The 11,659-nt window shown below is 39.3% G+C and overlaps 1 protein-coding gene across 4 annotated transcripts in view; it reads right to left on the bottom strand.

Moving 5' to 3' along the window:
* The window catches only part of Znf518a (zinc finger protein 518A), a 23,098-nt gene extending 12,132 nt beyond the window's left edge, over positions 1 to 10,966 (bottom strand). The window contains exons 1-2 of one of the 4 annotated variants that reach the window (XM_029541352.1): positions 10,942 to 10,966; positions 8,165 to 8,242 (exon numbers count right to left, since the gene is read on the bottom strand). The gene's annotated coding sequence lies outside the window, so the exon portion shown is untranslated. Of the gene's footprint in view, positions 1 to 8,164; positions 8,243 to 9,996; positions 10,058 to 10,237; positions 10,437 to 10,518; positions 10,601 to 10,941 lie in introns of those variants that run through there. The other 3 variants (XM_021203664.1, XM_029541350.1, XM_029541351.1) reach the window with 3 other exon arrangements.
* Between the last annotated feature and the right edge of the window lie 693 nt (positions 10,967 to 11,659).

Raw genomic sequence — 11,659 nt, 5'->3', positions numbered from 1 at the left:
TGAGGCCAGCCTGGTCTACAGAGTGAGTTCCAGGACAGCCAGGGCTACACGGAGAAACCCTGTCTCGAAAAACCAAAAAAAAAAAAAAAAAAAAAGAAGAAGCACTGAACCAGAATCTGGGGACAGACCAAGCCCATACAGAACTCTCCAAAGTGGGGATCAAATGCCATGTTTATTAACCAATCTATCAATTCAGACAGAACTTTCCATCAGCTTTCTAATTATTATCAAACAATTCAAGGACTGATTACTGGACATCCAAGGTAATGTCTAAAATTAGCTCAGAATTCAGACCAAATAGAAAGAAAGAAAATAACTCCTAATACAGACATATATATCAATACACTCCAATTTTAAAACTGATTTTCTAGGTAAATAAGCTATAACAAAAGGTACTAAAGAACAACAGAAAAGACTCTTTAAAGTAGGAAATAGAGTAAACAAATACTGGAAACAATGGTAATCCTAATTATCTGTAAGGCAGAGGCAAAAGGGTGACAAGTTTGAGACCAGCCTAAGCTAATAGTGAGGCCATGTTAAAATAATTTAAAAAAAAAAAAATCAAAGTATAACAAAATAAACATTCAAAAAAGTAGAAGGCCTGGACAGCAAATGAGGTAACTTCTCTGACACTAGAGCAAAGCAGGCAAGCTAGGTGTGGCTGAACACGCCTGTTATCCCAGCACATTGGAAGCTGAGACAAAACAACTGCTGAATTAGAAGTCAGCCTAGGGTACAGAGCAAGATCTGTCTCAAAAGGAAAAAAGCAAAACCACCCGCCCACCCACCCATCCACAACAACCACCACCCCAGTAACAAAAGGAAATCTGGGTGAGAAGGCTAGAACAACAGAGCTCTCAACACTGACCAACAGGAATGCAAGAATAAAGTTAAATTACACAGAGAAGTCACTGGAATAATTTAGGCAAGGGGGTTGATGCCCAATTTCCCTTTGTATTCCTTTGCATCCCCAAACCTCCTAAAACTGGCACACCTTTGGCTTTGCCTTCCAAGTCCTGGGATTATAGGCACTGAGCCATACCTCCTAGTTTAAAATAATTTTTTAGGGATCAGAGAGATGATGGCTTAGCAGTTAAGAGCACCAATTGCTCTTCTAGAAGAGCAAGGTTCAATTCCCAGCACCCAAATGGCAGCTCACAAACATCTGCAACTCTAGTTCCAGGGGATGCAACACTATCTTCTGTCCTCTACAGGAACACACATGCATCTATAGAGTACACATACATACATGCAGGTAAAACACTCATGAAAAACACACATGCACTCATGGAGCACATACATACATGCAGGTAAATCAGTAAGAAGTTTCTGAATGCATACCAACCAAACATTAATTTAAAAATATAGAGTGTAATGACTTTAAAGTATCTCCATTAGCATTTACCTTTGTTACACGGCCTGACCTTACCAGTTTCAGTTCTGAACACACAACATGCACTTGTACTAGTATATCCCCAAGACTCACAATGCCAACCAAAGCTGCCTGAAACATCTCAGTTCCGATTTAACAGTCTTGCATTATGAACTGTAGTTTCCACTGTACATACAAAGCTTTCTACTTACAGAAATATAATGATTTAATTAGAAGACAAAAGCTTTTAGTATTCCTCTTATCATTCCTCAGTGTTTAATTGGTATTATCTTTAGACTGTATTGGGTAGAATACTTCATTTCAAAAACTGTTTGAATCCCTAACTTGAGTTTCATTAGCAGGTAAAGGCCACTGCTGCACAAACCTAGAGTTCAATCCCCAGATCACAAGTAGAAGGTGGAAGGAAAGAACTAACAACCATCAAATTGTCCTCTGACCTCTACACACACACACACACACACACACACACACACACACACACTATCCCTGCATAGAATAGTAATAATGTTAAGTGTTATTATCACTATTATTATTATTATTATAAAAATTATTGAAGTGAATCCTGAGTTGATATTAGGACAGAATTTCTAATAATTTCTGAAGTAGCCATAAGTGTACTTCTGCTATTATGTATTTACACAAAGTGGTGTTCTTGGCACTGAGTATTATAAAATCAAAATATTGATCAACCATTAAAAAAAAAAAAATCAGATGTACCCTGCAGTATAAATTTTCAGCCAAATTATAATTGTTTATATAAAAACAAACAGAACAGACACATCCACATCCACCATACTAGTATGTAAATTTGTTTTAGCCTTTGCTAAATTATAAAACTATATGTATAGCAGAAACAAATGTTTATGACTCACTATCAGTAAATATTTTACTTGTGTACCTATTCTATAAACCTAGTTACCCACAGTTACATAAAAAGTTCTTGGGCAAAAGGGGTCATGAGTGGACAAAAATTTTTAAATTTACATGGAATACTGATTTTTTGTTTGCTTGCTTGTCTGTCTCTGTCTGAGACAGTGTCTCTCCACACAGCCCTGGCTGTCCTAGAACTCACTACATAGATCAGGCTGGCCTCAGACTCATAGAAATGAAATCTGTCTCTGCCTCCCCAGTGCTGAGATTTAAGGTGTGCACCACCACGTCTGGCAGAAAGTATAGGGAGGAGAGGGCACCGCCACCACCACATGACCCACAAGTAAGCTTTATCTACTCTATCTTCAAAATATAACTTCTAGCCTCACTCTCCTGTTGCTATTCAATGTCATCACCTTAGTCCAGCCACTATCAGCTCTTACTTGAAGTAACAGTTTCCTACGTGGCATCCATGCTTCCTGCTTGTGTACCACATTCTTCTAAACACATTCATCTAAGGATGGAGGGATGGCTCAGTGGATAGGAGCAATAGTTGCTCTTCCAAAGGACCGGGAGTCAATTCCCAGCACTGATATGGCAGGTCACAACCATCTGTAATTTTAGTCCCAGGAGATCTGATATCCTCTTCTGTCCACTATGGCCACTGGACACAAGTAGTGCACAGATACATATGTAGGCAAAACACAATGTACATAAAATAGTATTTTTAAAAAAATACAATAAAGTAAAATGCATTCTCTCAGCAGGAGCTAATAATCTACCAATGTAAGTCACAAAGTTCCTTAACTTGAACCATAAGTCCATTTCGGCTGATCTAATAGGATTCTATAATAGCATATTATACACTGAGTAGCACGTAAACAGTTGAAATCTATTTCTCATAGTTCCAGAGTCTGGGAAGGCCATGATAAAGGCTCTAGCATCACTATTATCTTCCTAGTTTACAAGTGGCAGAGAAACAGCAAAGAAACTCCCTAGGGTCTCTTTAATAAGGACACTAATTTCATTCATGAAGAATCTATCTTCATAATTTAATCAATTCCCAAGGCTTGACCTCCTAATGCCATTACATTGGGGAATTAAGATTATTCAGCCTATAACACCTCAGCACTTACATTTTAATCTTTTTGCAAGGGCCTGACAAAAAAAATAGTATCTGAGGCTGGAGAAATGGCTCAGTAGTTAAGAGCATTTGCTGCTCTTCCTGAGACATGAGTTTGATTCCCAGAACATGTATCAAGTGACTCATAACCACTGTGAGTCCACCTACAGGGTTCCTGACACTTCTGGCCCAGAATGGGCACCTGCACTCAAGTGTGCATACCCACATGCAGATATGTACACACCTAAACATAACTAAGGACTATTAGAGAACAAATCTGTATTCATAAGTATTAAAAAGTAAACCTTGCCTTCTCTCTTCACTTCCGTTTCTACCACACTTACCATCTGTAAACATCTTAGCAAGCCACCAGTCTCCTAGCTCAATTCTTTCTTTCTTAACTTTGTATCACCTACTCAACAAGGCTTTCTCTTCTATAAATTACCCTCTCCTCAAAAATAAATAAAAAACTCTATTTTATGCCTTTATTAAACTTTTATGTGCTAGCACTATTTAACTCTCTGCTAATTTATTTTCTAAATCTATACTATGGCATGAACTAAATAAGGACTGTATCTATAATGCTCTTTGCTGCTCCACCCACATAGTGCTGGACCTGCAGGTAACACCAAATCAGTGCCAGTCTTTCCCTCTAAATATCAGGAGTACAATTGGGGAAAAGAGAAAAGAAAAATCCCTCCACTTATAGAGCTAATATTCTACTGTTCAGACAATAAAGGACACTGTTATTCTGGTCAAAGGGAGCAAGAGCAGATATAACAATGGGGAAAAGGAAAAACCAGAGTGTTGTAATTTTAAATATAATATCAGGAAACTCTCACTTCAAATGTTCTTATGGGGTGTGGGTCAGTGATATTTATTTGTTTAGCATGCTCAGTAAGGCTCAGAGTTCAATCCTCAGCACTGCCAAAAGAAAGAAGAGAGTCTTAAGTCAGAGGGAGGAACTGGGATGCAGGTGTGATACCTGGGCCCAAGAAGCAGAGACAGGTGGATCTCTGTAAGTGTGAAGCCAGCCTGGTCTCTACAACTTGAGTCCTTAGCCAGCCACAAATACACAGTACAACACTGCCTATAAATAATAAATTAAACAAAAAGAAAGGAGAAGTTGAGAGAGCTAGCATTCTAAGTAAAGAAATATTAAGTGCCAAAATCCTGAGCGTGCAGTATGCCTAATATATTTCATCCATCAGTATTACTAGATCAGAAAGCATGAAAAGAGAAGAAATGTGGAATAGAATCAAATATCTAACATGGAGACAGAAATAGGGCCTGAAGATGCTAAGCAATTTGGTTTTATTCTGAATGAGACAGGAAACTACTTCAGCAGAGATGGGACATGAGCTGAATTTTCCTTGCAAGTGCCTTGGACATGACAGGCAAGTATACCACCATTAACCTACATTCCCCAGCCGCTGAATTACTTTTAAAAGAGACCATCTGGGTTATTATATAAAAAGTAGAAGATTTGGGAGAGATATGGAAATTATTAAAGAACCAATTTAAACGCTATTATAACTATCCTGTACAACATAATGACCTCACAGAATCTAGAAGGCATGGTCAGGTTCTGAACTGATCTTGAAGAAAGTACCTATAAACTTATTGGCTATCTTCCCTGATACAGAGACGTACCAAAAGCAGCTAAAACTTCCAACTCCAGTAACTACAAATATGATCCACTATAATCCATAAATATTCTAATATAAATAAAATGTATGTCAAACATTTACTGAAATTTTTTAAGAGCTGTAGAAATAGCAGGCAAGTGTATCAAAAAGTCAGTTATATACATGCACAATTCAAGGTATCTCTGACATTCAAGTGAAATTATATAATGAGTACTCCACAGAGGTCTAGCTACATGATAAAATTTCAGTTGTCATCAGGATATAGCTGTGTTTGTATTTAAGTATTAGGGACATAATTAAATCACCAAAGCATAAATAAACAAAACCCAAAGCCTCAAGAACAGTAGGTGAGGTAGAGAAGAAACATCCATTGACAATGAAGCTAAATGAGAATGTGGTATTCTACAAAAAGGTAAATAAAATGGGACTAATCAATTCCATTAAGTGAGATAAAACACTGGTTTTAATGTCACAATCACGAGGAACAGTGGCTAGCACAATTTAGGAGGAGTTAATAGGGAAGGCAGAATCATATAGGTTTAGGAAAAATATGGGAACAAGACACAGGAACAAAGTTGCTGTACAGCCAACTCTGAGGGAGTATACCACAAAAGATCTATGGGTAGAGCTGAAGTCACTGGGTTTTTGTTTTGCTTTTTTCTTTTTAATAAGCAAAACTATAGTATAAACAAATATCTATGAAAATGATCCTAGTAGAAATTTTTAAAGTTGAGGATAGAGGAAAAAATATGGTAACAAAGACTTTGGTAGATCAAAGCGATGGAGTATAGAATAAACTGGAGTCATACTTAGAAAGGAACAGAGAATTCCTCTACAGTAACTACAGGGATGACACTGATGCTAGCAGGTGAACAAATCTGTGAGTGCTTGTGGAACAAAATGTCTCATTAAGTTTACCTACAGGCCAAATCTGGCTAATAGCGGGTTTCAAAAAATTTCACTGGAAACACAAGCCCAAGACACACTTGCTCATCTACATATTGTCTATGACTACCTTTCATATTCCAGTGACAGCTGATAGCAGTTAACAAAAGCCACATGACCCACAAAGCCTAAGATATTTACTGTCTTCATTTACAAGAGAAGTCTGCAAACCCTGGTTAAACAATCTTAAACTGTTAATCTTAAATTTGAAAGTCAGATAATTTGGCAAAAAAGACATGATCTTAAACAACACCAACATCTAATAAACAGGTCATAAATGAACTTTTATGTCTTAGTACTCAGCTCCAGATGAATTTCCTTTTCCTTTCTTTTCTTTTCCTCCCTTTCTTTCTTTTTCTTTTTCACAGACAGAGGCTTACTGTGTGGCCCTGGCTACCTGGAACACACTATGTATACCAGGCTGGCCTGGAACTCAGAACCTCCTGACTGCCTCCTAAGCCTTGGGATTAAAGGCGTGTCCCAGCATGCTCTCTAAGAGATGAATTCTGTAAGTAACCAAATATTTACTTAAATTTCATTTCTTACCTTGTGTATCTACTTTATTACCTAAACAAAATAACACTTATTTTTTAATATCAATATCACTTTTGAACTGGTTGCATCTCTAAAACAAGTATAGTATTTGTCTGTTACTAAGGGATTTCTCAAAAAGGGTAAAGTAAGAAAAATCAGTAATATTTAAGAAACAGACTATCATTCTAAGTTAATTATGACTATTTGTTTATTGAGGACCTGGAAATTGACTTTAGAGACTGATACATGCTAGGCAAACACTCTACTACAGAGATAGAGCCCTAGCTCAACGACCTTTTGTTTGTTTATGTTTTCAAAGTAGACACAACAAAGGCTTTTACCACACTAGATAACTGCATACCATTTAGGTATACTTTATGTGTAAAATCAACAAAACAGCATTAATAAATGTCTATAGAGCTAACACTTATTTTTACCCATTATTACTTCTTGAAATGATACCCCTGTGAAGTCTAAGCTTTCAAACTCAAATATAGTCTATTTTCCTAACACTCATATAGCAATACTAACCTTAGCATCAACTCTGCAAAATGTAATCATCTAAGTTAGTTTAGTAATTGTGCTGCAATTTCTCATTTACTTTCACTAGTCATGATTTTTTTCTACACAGGAACATATCAAACACGGTTTTGAAAATTCTCTGCATTCATCATTATTTTATGAAGGAACAAAGTACTATGCAAATCTAGCAAGACATCAAACGTTTTATAAAAAGGAGTTACTCGAGAAAGGAACATAAATGATAACCCAGTTCTGAACTTTGTTGTTCTATTCAATATAGTTATCAGACATTAATTTCTAAATAAATAAAAATGTATGCCTTTGTGAAAAAAAGACCCTGAGAAAAACGTAATCTATTGGTAAAGTTCATGGAAGAACATGGTTATGATTGCCAAGAATTTTAGTATATGCTTAATGCATTTAGAAATGAGCATTATAAAATATCATGGCACCCATTTTAAAGATTCCAAGACCTAAGTAACACAAACAAGTAACAGACATATTTGTGTTGAGGGTAGATTAAACCATGTTTTTGAATAAGGGTACACAATATTTTCCAATACATTTTAACAGCTCTCCTTATATTACCATGGGTCTGTTGGATTTTTGCCATTCTTTTTGTCCACATCAAGACATTCAGATACTTATCCAGGAAACCAGTCACAATTCTTTAGAGATTGTTCAGTTCCTTTTCTAGCTTCAAGTAGATAACCATTAATCATAATGTAAATCAAATATATTGTTTTTCTTTAGGTGCACTAACTAGCACTTGCCAAATTAAGGCACAAACTAGCCATTTATAGAGCTTTGAAACCTGATTCTACTATATTTGTCTTTATTGATCATTATCCAGAAACCCTTAATGCTACCTCTATATTTAGCATGACATATTAAAATCATCTTTGAGCTCTGATAAAACATTCAACAAATATGAAACACCAAATTAGATTTTACTTACATTAAAATAAAAACTTCTGGAGAAATTCCTTTTATTTTGGCCAAAAATAAAACTCTAAAGTAACTTTGAAAATTCAGAGATAGGTAACCTTTCAGTCTATTTAATCCAATATTAAAACATGTGAACTTACTACTTAATAAATCTATCTACTCAAGTGCTCCAATCCATACCTTTCTCCCAGGAACAAAGGCACACAATTTAATGCCTGGACAATGCCACAATCAGGTACAGTGATCAAGAGATGATATCTGGAAATGAAAATGAAGATTTACAGTTCATATTTAAGTAAGGAATATTAGTTTTTAAGCTCCTCTGTACTTGGGGCAAAAGCATACCATTGATACCCAGTGATAACATGTCATAACATGTAATACAAAAGTCACATCTCCAAGAATCTAACACAACAGCATCATTTAATACAATAAAAGGAAAACTCGTCTTGCCCTATCCAAATCGCAAAAGTAGAATTAGTATTGCACCTGATTCTGAACCACTTATCCACTCACTACAAAGCATACTGACAATAATGCTCAAGGCTGGTATCAACATCCCACGAGGACTGCCTATGATGTGAAGCCTATAGGAATTAATAGACTATACATGAGAGCAGACAACAGATAAACATTTCAAATTTTCTAAGAACCCTTTTCTCTATCTTATTGACAAAACCCTTTTAAATAGAGTACCTGAAGAAACGCAAGATTAAAATCTTGCACTTAAAAAAACCCAGAAAAGTAGTTAGAGTGGTCATATTAAGTGTTTTCTACAGGGCACAATGCTTCAATGAGAGTAAGCCCCAAAACTTGCAAAAAGTAGCAATAAAAGTACATTAAAAGGGCATTGTAAGGTCTTGTGGGTTTTTTCAATCAAACTATATTTAGATAGAAAGTTTCTCATTCAGAATATTTCAAAATACAGCAGCTTTTGGAACCACACTATACTACTTCCAGAAAAGGTATCATAAAATGTGAAGGTGTTATGATAAAACCTTCCAGTATTTAAGTATATTTGCTTTGAGCTCACAGACACAGTCATTGTAGTTGCTATCCTTTTATCCGTTCAAACATCTGACATATAATGTTTGAATTGGCAATTATAATTTGGAAAAAAAAAATCCAGTAAAGAGTAAGGTCTACTATGTTTACCTACCCCATAGAATGGCAACACCCCTGAAGTGCCAATACGAATTGTCCCTTTTGAATTTCTAACGAAAAATACAGCTTTGAAGGATAATTAACAGATCTGCAGCTATAACTTTAAAAATGGTAGGGAATTTTAGCAAGTCACCTTAAATGCTCTCTATTCATTCTGACCATACAAACTTTAGAGCACACTCAAATCAGACCTGTTTTCCTGGGGAAAAAGCAATTCAATTATTATTAGTAAAATGTGCCTTTAAAAAAAGACTTTCAAATGAATGACTTCCCTACCACGAAGTGAGTTGTTTTTACATTACATCCCTGAGATAATCAAACAGTTCAACAGTCTCATGAATTCCTTAAAAAACTGATACCCTTCCCCCTTTTCAAGACTTTTGAAAAAAATAATTTACAAAAACTAAAATAACCCAAATTTAAACCTGAAGTGAAAACTGACCCCTAACTTTTGTTTTCTAAACTTTTAAGTTGCATCTGTTCCATTGATCTAGATAAGAGTTAAATCACATTATCAGATATGCATTCAGACCCAATACTTTTTTGAGTTACCAAAGCCATCTAACTCAAGATACTACCCACTTAACAAAGAGGACACCATGTTAAGAACAGATTCAAGATGGACCCTACAAGTGAAAAAAAAAAAAAAAGCCCGTGACAAAGAAATCCATCTACCACTGGGTGTGGTGGTGGTGGGGCGTCTACAAAGAAGACCACTTTCTTGCCCAACTCTGAGGGCGCACAGTGCGTGCGCCAAGAGAGCAGGGAGTCTCTGCAAGGAAGAACCCCCAATAGCCATAGACTGGGCCCATAGTAGGGATGCCGTCGAGGCGGGCCCGCGAACCTACAGCTCGAGGGGTGCGGACTGAGGGCTGCCCATCCCGTCTCCACCGGGCGCAGAACCCAACGAGCGAGGGCTTCGCGCGCCAAACGCCCCCGCGTCGCCCCCAAAACGCCGCGCCCGATCCGCCCCTTTCCCCGGAGTTCCGCTGCCCCTCGGACGCGCGGAAGTACACTGTCGCCGCGCCGCGCGCGCGCCCAAGTCGTAGGCGCTGAGACCGTGGGGGGAGTTCTTACGGACAAACTTACAACGAGCCCAAGCCGAGACGACAATGACCAGCCCTAAGAGCTCGCAAGAGCCCCGGGTTGGAAACCAATGACTTCTCTAGAAAACTTTGCGGCAAGTTGGCCGGAAGCGCTGAATGGACGGGACTATTTAACGTGCGCTTCCTAGCGCAAGAGGCGGATCCCCCCCCAAGACCATTTAGGGGGAACCCTGGCACCCCACGATTTCTCCCTTGGCCCCTTGCCGTCTCCCTGTGCGTCCCGACATCCTAACTGGTCTTGGCGGCTCCGCGCACAGGGAATACCTGCCGTGGTCCCCATGGCCTGCGAGTCCCAGATGGCGGCCATTACCCCTCCATCCGGGTACTGCCGGAAAGCCGAGCGCCGCGCTGCCGGCAGCGCACGCTGCGGCGGAGGGATCCGCGCTGCACCTGAGGCGAGCGGAAGAGAACGGCGGCCGGAAGAGTCCCCGCCTCAGCCTCCAGAGGGTAGGCCATGGCGCCGAGTCCAAGGCTGACCTCGCCAGACGGCGCCCCCCGTCTACTCACCACCGCGGGGATCCTACTGCGGGGGGAAGAGCGGGGGAAAAATGGCTACTGTCCTTTCCCAAGTAGACACCAGAAGCAGGAACTGGTGTGCTTGGCAAGCCTTGGGTGACAGGAAATGGCCTCAACCCAGAGGTTTTAGTCAGCCCCCGTCTTAGCAAATGGCGTCCTCCCTATACTTACTCGGATCACCGAGTTGTGGTGTCCCTTGACGTCCCAGTGGTTGGACGAAGCTGCCACCCAAAGCTCTGGCCCACAAGGGAGCCAACCCTGAGCTCCAGAGCGGCCCCACGCAGGTGTGGGCGACCCTGTGAGGGATGCTCTCCTCTCCCGCTGTGCGACACGACCTCCTCCCACGGCCTGGAGGGCTCGTCTGAGCGAAGGAAGTCCTCTCGCACGCACCTCACAGACTCAAAAATGGAATCCTTGCCCCCAAGAAAAGAATCCTCCCCGACCCCACACAAGAGTTGTACAAAGTTCAAACGTGGCTCCTCTCTTTCAGAACGTTTCAGGAGCCTACTAATCGCACTTGGTAAATAATTACCTCCCTTAAAAGGAAAAAAGACAAAAAAAAAAAAAAAAAAGAAAAGAAAGAAACACACATGGAAGCTCTGTGGAAACTGCCGCCGTCAAAAACACGAGGCGGAGGGATATAGCAAACTATTAAAGATCGAAACTGAGAATTTTGGCTTCAACTGTGGGCCGTAGTTTTTTTCGGGGGTAGGGGTAGGGCGTGGGGGGCGTAGAGGGATCGTGTGTGTGTGTGTGTGTGAGTGTGTGTGTGTGTGTGTGTGTGTGTGTAACCCAAGTAACTCCTGACCCACACAAATTTTTCTTGAAACCAACTTTAAAACTGTTAAGAATTTTCCTTTTTTTTTTTTTTGGATATGCTTTTGAACGC

Source organism: Mus pahari, chromosome 1, assembly GCF_900095145.1.
Source record: "Mus pahari chromosome 1, PAHARI_EIJ_v1.1, whole genome shotgun sequence".
NCBI lineage: Eukaryota > Metazoa > Chordata > Mammalia > Rodentia > Muridae > Mus > Mus pahari.
Note: the sequence above shows the minus strand (reverse complement) of the source record. Positions and strands in the feature narration are given on the sequence as shown.